The sequence below is a fragment of the Scyliorhinus torazame genome, chromosome 13, assembly GCF_047496885.1.
Source record: "Scyliorhinus torazame isolate Kashiwa2021f chromosome 13, sScyTor2.1, whole genome shotgun sequence".
NCBI classification, from domain to species: Eukaryota; Metazoa; Chordata; class Chondrichthyes; order Carcharhiniformes; family Scyliorhinidae; genus Scyliorhinus; species Scyliorhinus torazame.
In genome coordinates this window covers 208,810,887-208,832,918 of record NC_092719.1, presented here as the reverse complement: position 1 = coordinate 208,832,918, position 22,032 = coordinate 208,810,887, and the positions used below count along the sequence as shown (strand labels likewise).

General features: G+C 51.2%; 1 protein-coding gene across 10 annotated transcripts in view; it reads right to left on the bottom strand.

Annotated features, from left to right (window-relative positions):
* The window catches only part of hemk1 (HemK methyltransferase family member 1), a 134,041-nt gene that overhangs the window by 16,903 nt on the left and 95,106 nt on the right, over positions 1-22,032 (bottom strand). The gene's annotated exons all lie outside the window — the stretch shown is intronic.

Here is a 22,032-nt window from a genome sequence, read left to right as displayed (position 1 = left end):
TTTCCAGCCTCTGCAGAATGCTGCTTTTCTCTGTTTTTAGTAAGTTTGATGTGGAGATGCCGGCGTTGGACTGGGGTGGGCTCAGTAAGAAGTCTTACAAATCCAGGTTAAAGTCCAACAGGTTTGTTTGGAACCACTAGCTTTCGGAGCACAGCTGCGCTAGTGATTCCAAACAAACCTGTTGGACTTTAACTTGGTTGAGTAAGTTTGATTGATTTAATATTGGCCTCAGAACTCAAGGGGAATCCATAAAATCCCTAAAGCGCAGAGGGAGGCCATTAGGCCCATCAGATCTGCACCAACGCACCGAAAGAGCACTCGACCTAGGCCACACACCAACCCTATCCCTGTAACCCCTACGCACTGCACATCTTCGGACTGGGGAGGAAAGGGGAGCACCCGAGGAAACCCACGCAGACGCAGGGAGAATGTGCAAACTCCACACAGACCGTCGCCCAAATCTGAAATTGAACCTTGGTCCATGGCATGGTGAGGCAGCAGTGCTAACCACTGTGCCACCCCACCAAACCCACTGTTCCTTCATGGGATGCTTTGTGTCTACATCAGAGGCAAGGTGGATCTTTGGTTTTAATGCATCGTCTGAAAAATGGCTCTTCACTCTCATCAGTGCAGTACTCACTTTGCACTGCAGTGGGAGTGTCAGCCTAGATCTGATCGCACGGTAGCAATGTTGCTTCACAGCTCCAGGGTCCCAGATTTGATTCCTGGCTTGGGTCACTATCCGTGCGGAGTCTGCATGTTCTCCCCGTGTCTGTGTGGGTTTCCTCCGGGTGCTCTGGTTTCCTCCCACAGTCCAAAGATGTGCGGGTTAGGTGGATTGGCCATGCTAAATTGCTCTTAGTGTCCAAAACAGTTAGATGGTGTTACGGGGATAGGGTGGAGGTGTCGGCTGAAGTAGGGCGCTCTTTCCAAGTGCCAGTGCAGACTCAATGGACCGAATGGCCTCTTTCTGCACTGTAAATTCTATGATTCCATGATCTACTGTTAGAGAGAAATTCTCAGTCATGGAATCATTCACTGTTTTTCTGAAATTGCTGGGGTAAGGATACACACCATTAGAGCCTTCTTAAAGATTTTATTGTATGATTTTCACTTCGCCATTTCTCACATATACTGTTTCTGGGAACTGGGGTTAAGTTCATGGGGATGTGTGTCCTTCTGAAACCTCCCCAAGTGCGTCATTCCAGAGAGAAAGGGCAAGATTTCCAAATCTGGCAGATTCCCCACGGAAGCACATCAAGATCATACATCTGTATGCCAATGCTATCCCATTTTCCTGAGTCAGGATGAATTACATCCGTAGAGTGGGCCCCCGGCAAGTATCTCCACTCTAGCTGTGGCTTATCATGAAGGGAAGCAAATTTCTGCTTGGCTGCAGCAGTCCCCTCAATGCTGAGCTTAAAGCAGCAGGCCAGCAGCTTCCCAATGGAGGTAAGCATTGAAAGAAGAGTGCTGCTTTAAAGAATGATGTGGAGATGCCGGCGTTGGACTGGGGTGAGCACAGTACGAAGTCTTACAACACCAGGTTAAAGTCCAACAGGTTTGTTTCAATGTCACTAGCTTTCGGAGCGCTGCTCCTTCCTCAGGTGAATGAAGAGGTTATGTTCCAGAAACACATATATAGACAAATTCAAAGATGTCAGACAATGCTTGGAATCCGGGCATTAGCAGGTGATTAAATCTTTACAGATCCAGAGATGGGGTAACCCCAGGTTAAAGAGGTGTGAATTGTATCAAGCCAGGACAGTTGGTAGGATTTTGCAGGCCAGATGGCGGGGGATGAATGTAATACGACATGAATCCCAGGTCCTGGTTGAGGCCACACTCATGTGTGCGGAACTTGGCTATAAGTTTCTGCTCGGCGATTCTGCGTTGTCGCGAGTCCTGAAGGCCGCCTTGGAGAACGCTTACCCGGAGATCAGAGGCTGAATGCCCTTGACTGCTGAAGTGTTCCCCGGCTGGAAGGGAACATTCCTGCCTGATGATTGTCGCGCGATGTCCGTTCATTCAGCGTCCGCATGGTCTGGCCAATGTACCACACTTCGGGAAATCCTTTCCTGCAGCATATGAGGTAGACGACGTTGGCCGATCGCACGAGTATGTACCGCATACATGGTGGGTGGTGTTCTCACGTGTAATGGTGGTATCCATGTTGATGATCTGGCACGTCTTGCAGAGATTGCCATGGCAGGGTTGTGTGGTGTTGTGGTCACTGTTCTGAAGGCTGGGTAGTTTGCTACAAACAATGGTTTGTTTGAGGTTGCGCGGTTGTTTGAAGGCAAATAGTGAGGGTGTGGGGATGACCTTGGCAAGATGTTCATCTTCATCGATGACGTGTTGAAGGCTGTGAAGAAGATGTTGTAGTTTCTCCGCTCCGGGGAAGTACTGGACGACGAAGGGTATTCTGTCAGTTGTGTCCCATGTTTGTCTTCTGAGGAGGTCGGTGCGTTTTTTTGCTGTGGCGCGTTGGAACTGTCGATCGATGAGTCGAGCGCCATATCCCGTTCGTACGAGGGCATCTTTCAAAGTCTGTAGATGTCTGTTGCGCTCCTCCTCGTCTGAGCAGATCCTGTGTATATGGAGAACTTGTCCATAGGGGATGGCTTCTTTAATGTGTTTAGGATGGAAGCTGGAGAAGTGGAGCATCGTGAGGGTATCCGTGGGCTTGCGGTAAAGCGAAGTGCTGAGGTGACCGTCCTTGATGGAGACGAGTGTGTCCAAGAATGCAACTGATTTTGGAGAATAGTCCATGGTGAGTCTGATGGTTGGATGGAACTTATTGATGTCATTGTGTAGTCGTTTCAGTGATTCTTCGCCATGGGTCCAAAGGAAAAAAATGTCATCGATGTATCTGGTGTATAACGTTGGTTGAAGGTCCTGTGAGGTGAGTAGGTCTTGTTCAAATTGTGCATGAAGATGTTGGCGTATTGGGGTGCAAATCTGGTCCCCATGGCTGTTCCGTGCGTCTGGATGAAGAACTTGTTGTCGAAGGTGAAGATGTTGTAATCCAGAATGAAGCGGATGAGTTGCAGAATTGCGTCTGGAGATTGGCAGTTGTCGGTGTTGAGTACTGGACAGGAATGATTCACCATCATTACAGTTACAGAGGACATAGTTTGTGCAAGGCACACAAACTCAAAGAGTTACTGCAGAGAGCATGGTGCTCGGCAGTGAAAGTATTTTTTGGCTGGTGTCGGAATGAACCAGGTAAACAAGTTCATTCTCAAATCTGGGCCGGGTTAGCTGATCTCAACTGAAGTGTCAACTGGCCTCAAATCTACTGGACTGGAGGGAAGACGGAAAAGGAATTGTTTAATAAACTCGTGCACACGTGGATTTAAGATGGGGGCACAATCTGCCTCATCTGCGATGCTCTCAAGGTTGAATTCCGTCCACCACTGTTTAGGTTCTAGGCAGCTCAGACAAGCTTCGGGAGGACTGACAGTGGCTCTAGGAATCGAAGCAAGAAAGAATCAGCATCCTCAGGGGGCGGGGAAGAAACACAGTTTAATAAAACTTTCCCGAGGTTGCTCTTTTCCTGTTTATTTTCCATGAAATCTACAATGCAAATCTACAAATCAGCAGCAAATGGACTGGATTCATCACTGTCCGAATCAGCTGCGCGATTCCTATTGCCCAAATTAACTCATTCTCCATTTTAAAGTTTTGCCGATGCAAACATTAATACTTTGAGTTAGTAATCTCAATCCAAGAATAACAATTTCCCCCGTGATTAATGCTGGGCATTTAGAATATTGGCAGTTCGTTTCTGGGCCCCAGCGATCAGACTGGATTGACAGCATGTTGCGCTGGTACACGTTAACAGGAAAGAGAAACGGTTGCACTGCAGTAGAATGTTTGATACTGCTTTCACACTCGCCGCAGAAAGCATGAGGCTTAAAGGTTGCAAAGTGCCGCTTTCACACAGTCAACAGCTCATCCAAGCATAACATTGCTAGGCATCCAAGTTGGTCAGCATTATAGATTAATAAATCCTGGATAGCTAGATTTAGGAAGCTTTGTTTTAAATAGAAATCTCTGTAACTTGACAGTTAATGGACCTGAATGTCAATAAATTATCTGCTTGGCTGGTTTTTATAAAAGAAACATTTGGCACAGTTGAGCAGAAACAAAGAATCACATCCAAAAACAAGCAAAACCCCCACGAATGTTAATAAAGAAATGAAAATAAATCATGCATTAAAAAGCATTATTTTTCGCCTCACTGCCCCCTCCTTAAGGCTCAATCTCTTGGTGGAGTCCAGTCCAGGGTGGGGGGGGGGGAGGAATCTGGTAGCTACTCCAAGTTGGATTAAAAAAAAATAAGAGGACAAGAAACTACCAGAAACAGACTTAGCATTCTACTGCCTGGCCACAGAAACATCTTTTCAGGCCCTATGCTGTAAATTTAAGGGCCACTGTTTAGGCCATCCTACCGTATCAATACTCTTATTGGGTACTTGAGAATTGCTGCAGTTTCCTTTGCATAAAAGGCAGCTGGTTAGCTCATTTGGCTCGATAACTAGCATACGGTTCAAAATAATAGCAACGGTGTGGGTTCAATTCCTGTTCTGGCTGAGGTAGACATGAGACTTGATTCCTTGCTTTATGTGGAGAAGTGCCCCTCAAGCTATATAACCAATTTCTCTGCCTAATAGAGAGAGATGCCTACGGTCCCTGGTGGATTGTGGCTAATTAACAACCTGCCTACAGTTGGATATCATAGGGTTCTGACTTGCATATGTTACTGTGGCAGTGGGCTGAATCAGACAGTGAGCTCTGGTTCCTGTTCTCAAGACCCCTAGCAAAATGAGAGCAGGTGGACGGAGAAAGTGGCAATACGTTCAGCGCTGCAATTTGCAGAATGCTATGTCCCTTGATTCCTCCCCCCCCCCCCCCCGCCCCACCCCCCAATCAGCGAGGATGGAGGGGTGGGGGCTTTAAAATTGTGAGCCCTGCCTCATATTTTAAAATTTGGAGGCTTTAAAAAAAAATCCTTGGCAATTATGGGCCGTCTAGTGGAGTATTCGGGGGGGGGGGGGGGCGCGCACGATGGCTTGACCCCCGATCGGGGCCCGCGAATCTGTGGGCAGGCCTGTGCCAGGGCACTCCTCCCTTCCGCGCCGGCCTCTATACGGCTCCATGGCCGGCGCGGAGAAGAAACTCCCTGCGCATGCGCCAGAACACGCCGGCGGTTCTGTGCATGCGACCCTTCAGTGCCAGTTGGCACGGCGCCAACCCCTCCGGCGCCGACCTAGCCCCCGGAAGTGCGGAGGATTCCTCAACTTCCGGGTGGCCCGACGGCGGAGTGGTTCACGCAGTTCTTGGCGGCGGCCCATCCCGCCGATTGCGGGAGAATCCTGCCCCTGGTGACTGCGTGGAGTTTGCACATTCTCCCCGCGTCTGCATGTTTCTTCCTGATGCTCCGGTTTTCTCCCACAGTCCAAAGATGTTCAAGTTAGGTGGATTGGCCGTGTTAATATTGCCTAATTGTTAGGTGGGGTCACGGGACTAAGTGCTCTATCGGGAGCAGAGGCCGTGCAGACTCGACAGGCCGACTGGCCTCCTTCTGCACTGTTGGGATTCTATGATTCCTATGTTAGTTTTATATTTACTTATTGTGGACTGTCTGATTTCCAATTCCACGTCTTTTTGTTCAATAAAAACTTTAAATGGTTTACGAGTTAAAAGATTTTATTGACTTCCTGTTTTTTCACGTTTCCAGGCGTACCATTTAAGAATGTGTTCTCCAGTTTTCCAAACAGCTGGATGGTCCTCATTTCCACACAGTCAGTGTGACAATTCAGTTTAACTTGATATTTTTTTCTTAACTTCAATGCTGGTTCATTTGAGTGAAGTCCGCTGCTGGGAAAGTCTTTGGGTAAACGTTCTAGCAGTCCCTTTGTTTCAAAGGGCTTAGTGAGGCCACCTTTGTAGTTAAATGGAAAGTTAGTGAAAAACCGTGTGGTGGTGATGGTGTTGGCAGGCATAGAACATCCAAATGTTAGCAATTTAACGGACACCACACTTGGGAAAGTTAAGGAATTACCTAGGACTTCCCTTGAACAAGTTCAGGACTAAGTTACTCAAGTATTTTGTCGTTCTTAAAACAAGCTAATGATCAAGGGGATGGGAGGTAAACTGACTGGAAGCTCTTTTGAGATTTAGCAAGAGGTAGTCCAGTGCTTGGGGGGGGGGGGGGGGGGGGGGTAGGCAGGGGACTGAGTATTGTTGCTTACCAGTGATGTACCTCCACTGATTTATATGGAGGATGACAAATACTAAATGCAAAACATAAAATCATGGGCGCGATTTTGCCAATTGAAGGCTCAGTGCTCCCGCCAGCGAGGATTGGGGTTTTCGCTGGACCCGAGAGGGACAGAGCCTAATCTCTGTGAAGTCCTGCTCCTCGGAGAAAAAGGGTTCCCCGATGTCAGAATACTGCTGCGGTACCTCCCGCATCCAACTATAGCCCCCCCAGTCCGACCCTCCAAATCCCCCTCACCTCCCTCCAGTCTCTCCCCACAGATACCCTCCTTCAGGCCCCACCCCTTGGCAGTTTCAACCTGGCACCTTGCACTCCGACAGGGTGAGTACCCTCCCTACACTTACCTCCAGGGTGTCCTTCATGGGGGGTGGGGTTTCGGGGGGCTTGAGCTGGGCTGGGGGCCTCAGGTCAGATGTCTTTCCTGGAATGTGCGTCAGTCAGTTGGCCTGTCAGAACTTGCACCAATTCAGGCCAGTGGGGCGCCTGGCCGGGGAGGGCCTAGAAGATGCCAGGTGGCAGGTGACTTGGGCGTCCTGCCGTAATTGAGACTCAAATTAGGGATGATGACCTATTTCTATGATTCCGCAGGTACGGGTGGGAACCTCCTTTGGGCCGTCTGGGATTCGGTTGAGGCTGGTGGGGCGTCCGGGAGACTTGCAACTTGTCAAACTAATTTTTTGCCCAACGCCCGATTCACCGGGCCATGGTGATTCCCGCCGCTGGCTGGCAGCTCCAGAGAATCCCAGCTCATATATAAAAGGGGAGGAGTATTCAGCCTATCGTGTCGATGTCAGTTTGTTGAAAGAGCTAATCCCACTCCGCTGCTCCTTTTCTTCACTCTGTATATTTTCCTCATCAAGTGTCTATCCAATTTCATTTTGAACCTGCTTTTCAGGCAGTGTATTCTAGATCATAACTACTTGCTGTGTAAAAAAAAACAATCTCACCTCTGGAACTTTGCCAGCTGTCTTAAATTTGCATTCTCTGGTCGGTGGAAACGGTTTCTCCCTATCTACTCTATTGAAAACCCTCATCATTTTCAGCACTTCTTTCAAATTTCCCCTTTCCCGTCTCACAGTACCACAGAAAGATACCATCACAGCGGGGGAACCATTTGACCATGTCATGCCAGCTCTTTGACAGAAGTAAGCAATTTCCCCCGCTCTCCAACTTTTTCTCCAAAACCCTGCAAATGCTTCCCTTCCAAGTATTTATCCAGTATTCTCCTTTGAAGGCTACTTTTCTTTGGAAAACAAAGGTCGATTTAAGGGATTCCCTGTCCCTCCATGCCGGCGGGATTCTCCGGTCCTGCTGCAGGGAATGGGAGATTTGGCTGAGCGCCAAATTCTCCGCCCTCGCCGACAGCGGTAGTGGGCCGCACTGGCATCGGAGAATCCCGGCCAAAGAAATCCTAAAGGAGCTGGTGCAAAATCCTGGACTGGATTAGCTGTGAAAAGTGGAGTGGAAGCTTGGATTGAGGGAGTAATTTGTAAAGCCTCGGCTGGATTTTTTTGAATGTAGACCGCCAAGAGAAAGCATCGTTATGAGAGCAGATGACAAAGCGTGTTTATGGGAGTGGTGTTTGAAAACTCTCACATGACAATCATCTGGGGGACTCGAGGAGGCATCCGCAAACATTCACTTGCGGTCAGAGCGGAGAGTGCATTTGCTCACAGTCATCTTGTGTGCTTAAAAGGGACATTAAGTTAATGAGAACATTGTAGGTTAAGATATACTTTGTAATTTATGCTAATCCTAAAACCTGTGTGGGATTTTTGAGATAAGGGCGGGGAAGCAGTCGTAATGTATTATAATCCTATTGTTTCACGTTTAATAATTTTTAAAATGTTATTAAAACTAATTAGCAGTCTTGTGACTCTGTTCCTCCACATTGTATCAAAACCAATTAAGGTATTTTGAGCCAGGGTTTGTTGCTGGGATATGATAAACCTGTGCACCCGGAGGAAACCCACGCAGACACGGGGAGAACGTGCAGACTCTGCACCGACAGTGGCCCAAGCGGAAATCGAACCTGGGACCCTGGCGATGTGAAGCATCATTGCTAACCACTGTGTTACCGTGTACACTCTGTGCAATGCTCCAGCTGAGGGATAAAGGTTATCATTTGCTCCTCGCTTTTGTACCTGATGTCTGTATTAATGGAGTACATAAACATTACTTGCACACTGCCAACTAATTGTGTTTTTAGCAAGCTTCATCTTTGTGAATGGCTGCTTGCGTGTCTCTCGTAGCTCTTCAGAGATTTTCAGCACCTCACAAAACCTTGTGCTGTGCCTCTGCTGTGCATGTGGCGAAACAGAAGAATTTAGAGAGATTTAATTGATCTCCTTGGGTTCCTGGCATGAACACAGGCTTGGTGAGTGTTTGCAGTGAAAATAAAACGTGCACGGTAGTACAATGGTTAGCACTGTTGCTTCACAGTGCCAGGGTCCCAGGTTCGATTCCCGTCTTGGATCACTGTCTGTGCGGAGACTGCACGTTCTCCCCGTGTTTGCGTGGGTTTCCTCCGGTTTCCTCCCACACAAGTCCCGAAAGACGTGCTGTTAGGTAGTTTGGACATTCTGAATTCTTCCTCAGTGTACCCGAACAGGTGCTGGAGTATGGCGACTAGGGGATTTTCACAATAACTTCAAGTGTTAATGTAAGCCTACTTGTGACAATAATAAAGATTATTATTATCACATCATGATCATCGGTGCAACTGGTCAGCCCTCGGGGCAGCTTTCAAACTCAAAATGTCAGCCCGGAAGGAACCCTTGCGACAGGACAAGAGTGTAAACTTTTCGTCTGTAAATTAAATACAGTTGCAAGATTTGGTTTTCATGTCTTGTCTAAATTTTTAATTTCCTGTGGGGTTGAGAATTCAGAAAAAGACCGAGGGCTGCCAATGGGGCCAAATCAGTAACTTTAAATCTCAATGATTGAGATTGAACTTGAGCGCTGCATGTGCGAGTAAATTTAATAATAACCGTTGCAAGGGTATTGGCGGGGAGATGGAGACCGATTGGATAGCTCTTTCACCGGCCTGGCACGGGCAGGGTGGGTGGAATAGCTTCCTTTCTGCTCTATGATTCTATACAGGTCCGGGTTGCTCCATTGTTCCCAAATTGCTCCCGAGTTGCAATGCTGGTAAAATATATTTGCTGCGGGCTTCCGGTTGCAGTTGTGCCTAGGTAGGTCGCACGTTCGGCAGCTCCCGCCGGGAACGGACTTTTGGGCTCTTCAGAGGGGCCCCAACGGCAATTGTTCGACGGCTTCCAGCGTGGGAAGGTGACAGCAAGGAGACCCAAAGCCACGAGCTGCCAAGGGCTGTAGCGGTGAGGTTCCACCGCTTTGTGGACAGAGAGTGTGTCCTGAGATGGGCCAAAATAGAGCGGAGCACCAGGTGGGAGAACACAGAGATCCGAATTTATCAGGACTGGAGTGCGGAAGTGGCTAAGAAGAGGACTGATTTCAACCGGGCCAAGGCGGTGCTCCATCGGAAGGGGGTGAAGTTCGGGTTGCTGCAGCCAGTGCGATTGTGGGTCACGTTCCAAGATCGGCACTACTATTTTGAAACACCTGAAGAGGCATGGAACTTCATACAGACTGAAAAGTTGGACTCAAATCGATGGTTTGTCGAGGGGGGATGTTTACTGTGTTTACCGCGTCTGGGGAATGTTCTTTTTGCTTGAGTGCTGGGTGGGGATGGGTGAATGGATTTGATGTGGGGGTTGTGGGAGAGCGTGGTCGTCGGTGTTGGAGGGGCAGGGCCCCACGGAGGAAGAGGGGGGGGGGGGGTGGGGGGTGGAGGCCCGGGGATAGGGAGTAAGGCCGCAAAAAGGAGCTGCGCCAGAGGGGGCGGGGCCGGCTCAGGATAGCGCGGGCTTTTTCCCGCGTTAGGGAAGGATGGGGGCGGGGCCGGGGGAGGGCTGGAGGAGTGTACAGTGACTGCCAAGGGGTGGGGGGATTCTCACACTGGGGGGGTCGATGGAATGGCGGGAGAGGCCGGGGTCAGCTGACTTACGGTCGTGTCATGGGGGAGCAACATGGCTAGATGAGGATCTAGCAGGGGGGAGGGAACTGCTGCATTGGCCAAAAGGGAGCTGGAAGTAGGAGAGGTAGTTGGGGCGGGGGTCCGCTGCCTAGGGGACTGGAGGGTGCGGGAGGCGCGGGCACGTGGCTGGCCGAGAAAAGGAGATGGCTAGTCGGGGGGGGGGAGCAGCCCCCCAATCCGGCTGATAACTTGGAATGTGAGGGGCCTGAACGGGCCGGTCAAGAGGGCCCGGGTGTTCGCGCACTTAAAGGGACTGAAGGCAGACGTGGTTATGCTCCGGGAGACACATCTGAAGGTGGCAGATCAGGTTAGGCTGAGAAAGGGATGGGTAGGGCAGGTCTTTCATTCAGGGCTGGATGCGAAGAACAGAGGGGTTGCAATACTAGTGGGGAAGCGGGTGTCGTTAGAGGCACTGAATATTGTAGCGGATAATGGAGGTCGATATGTGATGGTGAGTGGTAGGTTGCAGGGGGTTCGGGTGGTACTGGTGAACGTATATGCCTCGAATTGGGATGATGCCGGATTTATGAAACGCATGCTGGGTCGGATTCCGGATCTGGAGGTAGGAAGCTTGATAATGGGTGGGGGGGGGACTTTAACACGGTGCTGGACCCAGCACTGGACTGCTCTAGGTCCAGGACGGGTAAGAGGCTGGCTGCGGCCAAGGTGCTCAGGGGGTTAATGGACCAGATGGGGGGAGTGGATCCATGGAGGTTTGCCAGGCCGCTGGCCAGGGAATTTTCCTTCTTTTCCCACGTCCATAGAGCCTACTCCCGGATAGATTTTTTCATTTTGAGTAGGGCGCTAATCCCGAAAGTGGAGGGAATGGGATATTTGGCCATTGCTATCTCGGACCACGCCCCACATTGGGTGGAGCTGGAGTTGGGGGAGGAGAGGGACCAGCGCCCGCTGTGGCGCCTCGATGTGGGACTGTTGGCGGATGAGGGGGTGTGCGGGCGGGTGCGGGGGTGTATTGAAAGATATTTGGAGGCCAACGACAACGGGGAGGTGCAGGTGGGGGTTGTCTGGGAGGCGTTGAAGGCGGTGGTCAGGGGAGAGCTAATCTCCATTAGGGCCCACAGGGAGAAGAGGGAGAGGTGGGGAGATTCTAAGGGTAGACAGGAGGTATGCAGAGGCCCCCGAGGAGGGGCTACTTAGGGAGCGACGGAACGTCCAGATGGAATTCGACCTGTTGACCACGGGGAAAGCAGAGGCACAGTGGAGGAAAGCGCAGGGGGCGACGTATGAGTATGGGGAGAAGACGAGTCGGATGCTGGCACATCAGCTTCGTTAGAGGGAGGCAGCGAGGGAGATTGGTGGAGTCAAGGATAGAGGGGGGAATACGGTGCGGAGTGCGGTGAGAATAAACAAGGTATTTAGGGACTTCTATGGGGATCTGTACAGGTCTGAGCCCCCAGCGGGGGAGGGGGGGATGCGACGATTCGTAGATCAGCTGGGGTTCCCAAGGGTGGAGGAGGAGGAGGTGGCTGGTTTGGGGGCACCGATTGGACTGGAGAAGCTGGTTAAAGGATTGGGGAGCATGCAGGCGGGGAAGGCCCCGGGGCCGGATGGGTTCCCGGTTGAATTCTACAGGAAATACATGGACCTGCTGGGCCCGTTGCTAGTGAGGACTTTTAATAAGGCGAGGGAGGGGGGGGGACCTTGCCCCCGACAATGTCCAGGGCGCTGATTTCTTTGATCTTGAAGCGGGACAAGGATCCATTTCAATGTGGGTCGTATAGACCGATCTCGCTCCTCAATGTTGACGCTAAATTGCTGGCAAAGGTGCTGGCTACGAGAATTGAGGACTGTATCCCGGGGGTGATTCATGAGGACCAGACGGGATTTGTGACGGGTAGGCAGCTAAACACAAATGTGCAGAGGTTCCTCAATGTGATTACGATGCCCTCGGTGGAGGGGGAAGTGGAGGTAGTGGCAGCTATGGACTCGGAGAAGGCCTTTGATCGGGTGGAGTGGGAGTATCTTTGGGAAGTGTTGCGGAGGTTTGGGTTCGGGGAGGGGTTCATCAGTTGGGTCAGGCTGCTATATAGAGCCCCAGTGGCGAGTGTGGCTACGAACCGGCAGAGGTCAGAGTACTTTCGGCTGTACCGGGGGACGAGGCAGGGGTGCCCCTTGTCCCCCTTGTTGTTTGCACTGGCAATTGAGAGTTGGCCATGGCACTGAGGAAGTCCAGGGAATGGAGAGGACTGGTCCGGGGAGGGGGGGGAGGAACACCGGGTGTCATTGTATGCCGACGACCTGTTGTTGTATGTGGCGGATCCAGTGGAGGGATGGCGGAGATCATGCGGATCCTTAGGGAGTTTGGGGACTTTTCGGGGTATAAACTCAACGTAGGGAAGAGTGAGCTCTTTGTGGTGCATTCAGGGGACCAGGGAAGGGGGATAGACGAGCTACCGCTGAAGAGGGCGGAATGGAGCTTTCGGTACCTAGGGATCCAAGTTGCTAGGAGTTGGGGGGCCCTGCACAAGCTCAATTTGACGCGGTTGGTGGAGCAGATGGAGGAGGATTTTAAAAGATGGGATATGCTGCCACTCTCACTAGTGGGTAGGGTGCAGTCGGTCAAAATTACGGTCCTCCCGAGGTTTCACTTTGTGCTCCAGTGCCTTCCCATTATGATCCCCAAGGCCTTTTCAAACGAGTAAGCAGGAGCATTATGGGATTTGTGGGCGAATAAGACCCCGAGGGTGAAGAGTGTTTCTGGAGCGTAGCAGGGACAGGGGGGGAGCTGGCGCTGCCGAATCCGTGTGGCTATTATTGGGCAGCCAATGTGGCAATGATCCGTAAGTGGGTAATGGAGGGAGAGGGGGCGGCGTGGAAGAGGCTAGAGATGGCGTCCTGTGTGGGCACGAGCCGGAGGGCGCTGGTGACAGCACCGCTGCCGCTCTCGCTGACAAGTTGCACCACGAGTCCGGTGGTGGCGGTGACGCTGAAGATCTGGGGGTAGTGGAGGCGACACAGGGCGAGGTGGGAGCCTCGGTTTGGTCCCTGATTCGGGAGAATCATCGGTTCGTCCCGGGAAGGATGGATGGGGGGTTTCGGAGCTGGCATCGGGCAGGGATTAGAAGAATGGGGGACCTGTTCATCGATGGGACGTTTGCGAGCCTAGGGGCGCTGGAGGAGAAGTTTGGGCTACCCCCGGGAAACATTTTCAGGTACATGCAAGTGAGGGCGTTTGTGAGGCGGCAGGTGAGGGAATACCCGCTGCTTCCGGCACGTGGGATTCAGGACAGGGTGATTTTGGGTGTATGGGTTGGAGAAGGCAAGGTTTCGGCGATTACCAGGAGCTGAAGGAAGAGGAGGCGGCCTCGGTGGAGGAGTTAAAGGGCAAGAGGGAGGAGGAGCGTGGGGAGGAGATAGATGAGGGGGTGTTGGCTGATGCCCTGAGTAGGGTTAATTCTTCCTCCTCTTGCGCCAGGCTCAGCCTAATACAGTTCAAAGTTACTCACAGAGCGCACGTGACAGGGGTGAGGGTGAGTAGGTTCTTTGGGGTGGAGGACAGATGTGGGAGGTGCTCGGGGAGCCCGGCAAATCACGTACATATGTTCTGGTTGTGCCCGGCGCTGGATGGGTTTTGGAGCAGTTTTGCAAGGACTATTTCCAAGGTGGTGAACGCCCGGGTCAACTCCGTTTCAGAAGTGTTGACGCCGGGATTGAAGCGGTGACTAAATTGGCCCAGTCCCAGAGGGAGGTGGCCCAGTCCCTGTACTTCATGGCTGCGAGCCCGTAGATCCATGTTGAGACGAGAGCAGGCCTCCAGGACTGGCAGTGCCAGGTGGCGGGGCAGCCCCAGGAGTTTGATCGGTTGCATCCTCGTCCCAGGGGGTAGCCCAGGTGATGGGGCCCATGCCGGTGACTCCCGCAACACCTCGGATTCCCCACCCCACCTGCATTCCTGCCGCACTTCTGAAACGGAGAATCCCGCCCACTGAGTATTATGCTTCTACTTTGGTTAAAGACTTTAAACTGGGACCTTGTGCTTTTCTAGTCCCCTTCTGCCCACTGTTCAATTTTTAAGAGCCTGCTACTGGGCAGGGGGACTATGGATTGCGAGAACCTTGCTCCCAATTGTTTCACTTTCACTGGGCAGCAGGCACAACACCATGTCACTTGGGACTCCCGAGTCGGTCGCCGCCAAGGGGGACGCACGTCTCAGTGCGGGAATCACAGCAGGCCGCCTCCACTCCTGATGTACTGCCTGGGGAACTACCTAGATGTAGCGTTTGACAATGCGAAGGTCAAAACGTTAGTCACCAGTTAAGTTGGCATAGGCGGATTGTGGCGACTTGGGGCTTTTCACAGTAACTTCATTGAAGTCTACTTGTGACAATAAGCGATTATTATTATTATAGGTGAAGCACATAGGATAGCGTTAGGGGCTAGGGCACAGACTTGTACATAAAAGTTCACCATTACACAGTAAACACCTGTGCACAAACATTTCAATCTACCTCAGAGCTCTGTCAGGAGGCTGTGAAGGTTGGGCTGGGCTGGCTGCAGAGGGGGTGTGGGGGCACCTTGCCCTGGTACTCTGCCCCCCCCCCCCCCACCTCTGCCACCCAAAGGGTTCGTTGGGACCATGTGATGGATTGGCCAGCTTGCATGCAGGGATCGCCCAGGTGGTTGGTGGAAAGTGCAGCTGTGGGCAGGAGTCAGACACTGTCAATCGATGTGGAGCACCAGAGCTCATCGCAGAGCAGGTTGTCATCACCCTCCTTCCCATGGACAAGATCCGCTGTTACTGCCAACCCAGGGCCTGTACCCCGTAGTGAGGCAGGTAGGAATCACGGAGGGGGTTGGGGGGTAATGGGACGGGTCATTCGTGCCGTTGGCCAGGCCCCATATTTGGTGAACCTGGAGGTGATTAGAGGGTCCCGTGCATGCCGGCGCTCCATGCCCTGCCCATCCTGACCTTCCCCCGCATCCTCCTCATCGGATGAGGCCTGGGGTTCATCCCCCTCTTCCAACACGTCACCCCTCTGCTGCGTGATGTTGTGAAGAACTCAGCAGGCCACCATGATGGGAGACTCTCCTCGCATGATACTGGATAGCCCCTCCAGAGCAGTCCAAGCACCTGAATCGTACCTTCAGGATGCCGATGCACCGCTTGATCACACTCGTGTCATTGTAGTGGGTCTCTGCGTTGGTCTGTGGCCCCGCGTAGGCGTCATCAACCATGACCGCAGTGGATAACACCTGTCGCCTGATGCGGAGCCAAACCCACACCTGGGGGTGCACCTCAAAGGTGTCAGGAACCGCTGAGTGTGCCAGGATGAAGGCATCGTGCACACTGCTCTGGTATCGGGCAGTGTGCACGATAATGTGTAGTTCATGGTCACACAGCAGCTGCACGTTCGAGTGGAACCCCTTTTGGTTTGTGAAGACAGGCCTATCATGGGCCAGTGCTCGTAGAGTATCATAGAATTTACAGTGCAGAAGGAGGCCATTCGGCCCATCGAGTCTGCACCGGCTCTTAGAAAGAGCACCCTACCCAAGTTCCACACCTCCACGCTATCCCCATAACCCAGTAACCCCACCCAACACTAAGGGCAATTTTGCACACTGTGGGCAATTTAGCATGGTCAATCCACCTAACCCGCACATCTTTGGACTGTGGGAGGAAACCGGAGCACCCGGAGGAAACCCACGCAGGGGGACATGCATCGAGTCGATTACCCCCTGGACCTGGGGCAAACCGGCAATGGTGGCGAACTCCGTTGCCCGGGCATCCTGGTGGGGTTGGTCCACATCGAAATGGATTTATTGCGCCAACTGGTCACATAGGGCCCCCCTGGTAGCGCGGGTGAACCTGTGCACTTTGAGATCCCAGACAGGTGTCCACTCGGCGCCTAGAACGGCCTCATGGCATTAAGGCTCAGGGTGACTGTCAACTTGCCTGCCCCCATTCCCACGCGGTTCCAGGTATGCCATTATCCAGCAGAAATGTTGCACTGTCTCCCTGCTCAGCCGGAGTTTTCGATGGCATGCCTCTCCGGCAGGTCCTTGAATGACAGGCGTTGTCGCTACACACGAGACCTAATGCGGCGCCTCCTTCCCACCTCCTCCTCGGTCTGTTGGGCTCTCCATCCCCATTGCCTATCTCCTGTTATCAGCAGCAGGATCCGCCGCTGCAGGGTCCTCCCCGAGTTGTTCCTGCTCATACAGCCTCAGTACATCCCCCAGGACTGCGGTGGCAGGGATGAAGATCACCAGTCCTGATTGGATTCTGAAGTCCACTGTCTTCAGGGGGTGAAAGGCAGGCATGTTAGCATGGTGTGGGCTCCCGTGCTCAATCAGGCCCAATGGGTTACATAGTGGCCCTGGCCTGCATTTCACTGATGGGGTGGGGGCACCCACACAGCCGGTGTAACTCTACGTAGCCACGGTGGGCAGTCAGCGGGGTGCGTAGCAAGATGGCTGCCTTGCAGGCTGCAGCAGTTCATGCCTGGACACCCCGGTCCCGGGGGCTGACCCCCCCACCCGCCCCAATGCAAGTGGCAGGAACAGCAGCCCATTGTCGTGTCTCTGTGAACATGTCCAACCTCCTTTCTCTCCCTCAGCAGCCACGGCGCTTGTCTCCCGATTTTTAAAACCACAAGTGAAACCCACAGTTGGTAATTCCTCCTGGTGGAGGCGGAGCAGCGCGGGGGACCTGGAGGATACCGAATCGGACCAGTTAGTGATACACCAACGACGTTTACTGCTCGCCTCTACAACCTGGCACATTAGCACAGCGGTTACCGCTGTTGCTTCACAGCGTCAGGGACCTGTGTTCAATTCCAGGTTTGGGTCACTGTCTGTGCGGAGTCTGCACGTTCTCCCCGTGTCTGCGTGGGTTTCGTCCGGGTGCTCCGGTTTCCACCCACAGTCCAAAGATGTGCAGGTTAAGTGGATTGGCCATGTTAAATTGCCCTTAGTGTCCAAAAAGGTTAGGTGGGCTTACTGGGTTGCGGGGATAGGGTGGAGGTGTGGGCTTGGGTAGCGTGCTCTTTCCAAGGGCTGGTGCAGACTCAATGGGTCGGATGGTCTCCTTCTACACTGCAGGGTAGGTGAATTGGCCGCACTAAATTGCCCCTTAATTGGCAAATAAAGAATTGGGTACTCTAAATTTTTAAAAAGGTGTTTCCTGGATGTATGGAGTAGAATGCATTCACGCCGATGTCAAGGCATCAGAACATGGCATTCTGTCAGGCGCCTGGCGCCAGCCCCGATTTTCAACTCATGGGCATTTTCCACCCAATTGAATTTTGAAATTCCGTGGCACTGGACAAAGAATCCCGCCCATTGACTTTAGATCTCCTCATGAATGCGTGAATGCATTCTACTCCATACGTACAGTAAACATCTTTTTAAAAACATTTAGAGTATCCAATTCTTCATTTTCCAATTAAGGGGCAGTTTAGTGTGGCCAATTCCTGCACACCTTTGGGTTCATAGAATTTACAGTGCAGAAGGAGACCATTCGGCCTATTGAGTCTGCACCAGCCCTTGGAAAGAGCACGCTACCCAACCTCATTTGTTTGGTTCTTTTCTTTTTAATTTAGAGTACCCAATTTTTTTCTTTTCCAATTAAGGGCCAATCCACCTAACCTGCACATCTTTGGGTTGTGGGGGTGAAACCCAAGCAGACACGGGGAGAATGTGCAAACTCCACACGGACAGTGATTCAGGGCCAGGATCGAACCCGGGTCCCAGGTGCCGTGAGGCAGCACTGTTAACCACTGCGCCACCGGGTTGCACTTTTTAAGGATGTATTTCTTCTCCTTGCCCACTCTGGGTCTTCACCAGCTGGGCTCGTGGTTGACCAGCTTCCAAGCTTCTGTAAATGCCCTTTAAGAAATGCTGCACATCTGAACCATCACTGCACAGAGTTCCAGGAGTTCCTGTTGGGAAATCTTCAGGAAATTGCACGGCCAAATTTGGGTATTTCTGGGGTTGGGGGTGGGGTGTGGGGGCTGCAGGCGGAATGGATTTACAAGCTAGAGTAACATCAGATTATTTTGTACAAAACTTTATCCTCGACTTTACCTTTGCATGGCCTTATGCATGATTGTGAACAATATAAGCAAATTATCTCATTTCGCCATTGCCAAAACAGGATCTGTTTGTTCCGTGGCCAACTTTTCTTTACACGGTTCGACCTGTGGTATTCCTTAAGTAAGAGTCCAACTCTGGTCTCCTGCACATTCCCAATATCCTAGGCACCCACACTTTGGGCTGCTTAGGCCCTGAGCTCTGTAATTCCCTCTCTGAACCCTTCTGCCTTTTCTACATGCCTCCCCTCCTGTACAATGCTCCACAAACCTACCCGTGACCAAGCCTTTTGATCATCTATCCGAATATCTCCTTATGTGGATCAATGTCAAATTTTAAAAAATCTTTTAACTTTATTTGAAACCTGCCTTTTTGGCAAAGCTTTAATCCTCTGAGTTCTCCTGATGTGATTTGATGTCAAATTCCGTTTGATAGCGCTCCTATAAAATGTCTTATGATGCCTTCCGCATTAAAGGCACTATATAAATGCAAGTTGTTGCTTTCCACTTTCGTCTTTGCTACTCCCATGAAACCTGCTCTCCTTTGTTGGAAGTGAAGTGTTCTGTGGCCATGCTCGCTGGCCAACATGGTCAGTGCCATTCAACTGAAAGCTTAATAACAATAAAGCTTTCGAGAAATGTTGTTTGGCAAGCTATACTGCACGTACCAGAGGCAATTGGAATGGGATCAGCAGTGTCAGATCCCCCCCAAAATAATTGCAGCTATTTCAGGAATATATTCTCAATCCCCTGTATATTCAGCACGATAAAAATCAGCACATCCTGTACCTTATCAAATGTTTATTTAAATAAATATTTAACCACCATTGAGTATTCAGAACTGGAACTTGATGTGAAACATCAATATAGATTTTCTAATAAAAAGTGGACGAAAAGTGAAAATTAACAAGCTAATTCTCATTTGGTGAGGATTGGTCGTGTTATTTATTTAATTGGAGTGTTAAACACTCTCTTTCTCCTTTGTCTTCCAATGAGTACTGGATATGTATATATAAATAAATATTGATTTATATATATCAAGAAAATAAAAATTATTTTTATTGTATGACAATTTTGTCACTGAGCAGATTCAGCCCTGGTGTCAGGGGAGCTTGGGGAATTGGGGGGGGGGGGGGGGGGGGGGGGGGAGGAGAGAGAGCAGTGAGATGTAGTGCGGAAAACAATAAAGTGAAGGATGGTGAGACTCGGCATTATATTCTCCCGTTCCGAAATCACATATGGATTGCAATGATGTAATCATACGAGTTGCTGACTATTCTTGCGCTATCGTTTTTTTCTTGCTGGTCCCTTTAATGGGAGAGTCCGACTTCTGGTTTCGGCCAAGGGCAGTGGTCGCACACAGGGTGGTTCCCGCTTGGAGACTTGGTTTTCTTGGCCCTCTTTACCCAGTAAACGAGCGTGGGGCTGGGAAGATAGCTGAAATAATTGAAGCTGGTTGGTTTCTCCTCTGGTGTGGGATGTCTGCAGGATATAACGCGACACAAAAATCGAATAAACCCCCTGCTCCAGATTCAGAGGACTCTGGTGGCGGAGTGAAAGAGAACATGGCGACCTCACTGTGTCGTCAACGCCCTCCCAGTTGCTAATGGAATACATCATTGGAGAATTCCAGAAGCGTAGACAGGTGATGAGGGAAGACCTGTCAAGGCAATTGAAGTTGCAGCAGCTCCCCTTTACGTGGCATGGGAAGGGTGGAATGGTGATTGGAGTCGCAGGGCCTGAGGCAGAGAAGGCGGTCTTGGACCAGAGCGACAGGATTGTCCCCATAAGAGGCCAAAGTATCAATGTTGGCGCAGGTGTCAATCTCCCTGATCCCAAAGAAGGACAAAGGTGGAGTATGGGTCTTACAGGCCTATCTCGTTAGTGAATACCGATGCAAGGTTATTAGCCATGGTTCTGGAAAAGCATCTGGAGGGTTGTTTGACAGAGGTGATCTCTGAGGACCAGACTGAGTCTGTCAAGGGCTGACAGTTGTCGGCCGATATCAGGCAATGTTTGAATGTGGTCATCTCCCCATCTAAGGGGAAAGTATCTGAAGTAATCATCTCCATGGATGCAGAGAAGGCTTTTGATTGGGTGGAATGGGAGAGGAAGCCGTGCATCATCCTTGTCATGTATGTCCTGGATGTCAGACAGAGTCATGGCATCCGAGGCCAGGCACGCTTTTTTCATCCACGTCCTTGATCGTTTTTGTTACCTCTTCTCCTTCAATTGGTCTCATCAGCTCCCCCTGATCAGCACTGCCTTTGTAGGTGGCGAATTTGCTCAGATTCGCCTTATTATTGGGCTTCGAGAGCTTGCCCCGAAAGCACCGTTCGAGCTCCTCAATGGGTAGAGGGCATGTGGATGTGACTGTCCATGATCTGTCTTGCCAGCTGGCACCTATTGGTCTTGTTTGAGGCTCTTGGAAGATTTGGGTTTGGGCAAACATTTATCTCCTTGGTGAGACTGTTATATTGTGCTCCCACGGGTGCGTGTCTGCATTATCGCGGTGAGCTCAGGGAATTTCCAGCTGTACATGGGCAAAAGGCAGGGATTGCCATTGTCCCCGTTGTTCGTGCTGGCAATTGAAGCTGTGGCCATCACGCTTAGGTCGCGAATGGATGGAGCGGTATTGAGAGAGGGGACAAAGAGCATAGGGCGTCCCTTTATGGGGACGATATGTTTTAGTATATTTCTGACCCTCTATCGAGTGTGGGAATGATAATGGAGCTGTTGCGGAAGTTTGGATCCTTCTCAGGGTACAAATTGAATGTGAGCAAGAGAGAAGTTTTCCTGGAAAACTCCCTGCGAGGGGGGAAGATTTGGGAACGCTGCCGTTCAAGCTGGCCAAGACGAAATTTAGATCCCTCGGGATTCAGGTGGCTCATGACTGAGCCCTGTTGCATAAATTGAACTTGTCCAATCTGGTAGAGGGGGTGAAAGGGGACTCGACAAGGTGGGATGCCCTCCTGCTCTCCTTGGCAGGCAGAGTGCAGTCGATTAAAATGAACATTCTGCCGAGATTCTTATTTGTGTTCCAGTCTCTCCCAATCTAATCTCCTCAAAACTTTTTTCGTTAATCTCGGCCTTTGTGTGGGCGGGTAAGACTCCTAGGAGTCTTCGTGCAGAGGGGACGGTGCTCAGCAGGGCTGCCGATACCAAATCTAATGTTCCATTACTGGGCGGCGAACATTGAGAAGGTGCGACGGTGGTTTGAGGAGCCGGAGTGCGGGTGGGGACAGATGGAGGAGGCCTCCTGCGTAAGGTCGTGCCTACGGGTGCTGGTTAGTGTCCCTCTCCCGTTCTCTCCGGCCAGATTCACAACGAGCCCGGTAGTGGTGGCATGTAAGAATCTGGAACCAATTTAGGCAGCAATTTAGATTTTTTGGGGGTGGGCATGTCATTATTGTCGCCAATTTGGAGTGAGATTTTGTATAGGGTGAAGTCGACCTCCTCTTACACTAAGCTGAGACTGATGCAGTTTAAAGTAGTCCATAGGGCACACCTGACTAGAACGCGCATGAGTGGGTTCTACCCCAGCATAGAGGACAGGTGTGAAATGTGTAAGGGGCCGGCGAACCACTCGCACATGCTTTGGTCCTGCCCAAAATTGGGTGAGTTCCGGGTTTCGT